This window comes from Mustela erminea, chromosome 5 (assembly GCF_009829155.1).
Source record: "Mustela erminea isolate mMusErm1 chromosome 5, mMusErm1.Pri, whole genome shotgun sequence".
In the NCBI taxonomy this organism is placed as follows: Eukaryota; Metazoa; Chordata; class Mammalia; order Carnivora; family Mustelidae; genus Mustela; species Mustela erminea.
In genome coordinates, this window is record NC_045618.1 from 99,929,752 (window position 1) to 99,931,497 (window position 1,746).

Sequence of the window (1,746 nt, forward strand, 5' to 3'; positions counted from 1 at the left end):
AACCAAACTTGGCAACACTCCTGAACGATGTCCATTCTTAGTGGGAGTCAAGCCAGTGAAGAGCATTTTCATCTTCTCAAACTCAAACTCTGTACCCATTAAACACTAAATACTCATTCTCTTCTCCTCCACTCCCTGGTAACTACCACTCCACTTCTGTCTCTATGAATTTGACTACTTTAGATACTTCAATAAATGGAATCATATAATATTTATGTTTTTTAGTTTCTAACAGTTAACAATCCTATTTTATCATTTAAAAATATTTTGTTGCAAAAGGGAAAAGATGCAAAGCAATAAAAAAGATTGACAGCAACATCAAATTTATTAGTTTTCAAGCTATCAGAAAGACAAACAAATCACTGACAACATGGGAAATGAGGCCTTTTTTTTTCCTGTTTGCTGTCAGAAATTAAAACTAAAAATTGTGTCATTGAGTAAAAACAAAACAAGAAATGGGGAGAAAAAATTTCCCCACTTTCTCATATTCTATATATTTTTTTCCTTAAACTATCAACTTACTTACTTGGTTGTCTCTGTAATTTAAAGAGGCACGAGATGCTTATAGTGGATTCCAGGGGGAAAAGGAGGGACTCCAAGTCTTGCGGAGGGAGGTGGTGGGGATGAAATTGGGAGTGGTGGCAGATGCAACAGGTTAAGGGCTGAAGGAGGGAAACTGAAGCAGGTAGCACACATGAGGCCTATCTCCCAGGTAGATGAGGGTACAAGATTCCGAACGTGTGGTCCACCCAACAGCAGAATCACTAGAATCTCAGGAGTGGTTCCATGGAGATATCCCCCGTCTTGAGACTCAGACATACATTTCTGACACTATCCCTCAAACTGTGACAGGCTCTACCAAGTGGCTGGTCTCGTGTCCACTTTTTCTCTGTTAAGAACTTTCCCTGGGAGAAGTCAGTGATTTGTGAACAGAGTTTTCCGAAGCTTTTACCACCACAGCATACCCTTCGGATTGGCCATTTGCTCCATTCTCTGCAAAATTCAACTCTACCACATCATAGATCCCTAGCAAGTGAATGACTTGGATCTGTTGCTGGTCTGTGGTCCGCCAGGAGAAGTTGCGCACATAGTATATCTCTTTCGTAGATCACTATAGGTATGCAGAATTGTGGGGGTCTTGTTGCTGGGCTTGGAGATGGCTCCTGGCAAACAGGAGGAGGTGACTCTGTGTTACTGCTCCTGTCATCTGAGGGCTGTGAGTTGGCCATCAGCACATCATCATTTGGTCAAATCTAATCCATATTGCTGAATTCCAGGTTCTGACTGAACCCTATGTCAGTTATATATCAATCGAGTTCCCTCCTTCTGAAAAGGCTCCAGAAGGACAGAGATTGGCTTATTTCACTTAGCATAATGTTCTCAAGATTCACGCACATGGTAGCATGAAATAGGATTTCCTTCCTTTTTTAAGGCTGAACAATACCCCATTGTATATATATACATGTGTTTACCCATTCGTTAGTCAATGGACATGTGGATTGCTTTCACCTCTTGGCTCTTATGAATGGCACTGCTATGAACATAGTTGTGCAGGTATTTCTTCAAGACTCTGATTTCAGTTCTTTGGCTACATACCCAGAAGTGGGATTACTAGAGCTTTCCTTCTTAAGGCTGAATAATATTCCATTGTATGTGTACACCACATTTTGTTCATCCATTAATCTCTCCATGGACATTTGGGCTATTTCCACATTTTGGCTATTGTGAATAATGGTACCATGAATG

The 1,746-nt window shown here is 40.7% G+C and overlaps 1 pseudogene; it reads right to left on the reverse strand.

The window, feature by feature from the left end:
• Positions 1–543: 543 nt before the first annotated feature.
• Positions 544–1,476, reverse strand: LOC116590216 (annotated as a pseudogene).
• Between the last annotated feature and the right edge of the window lie 270 nt (positions 1,477–1,746).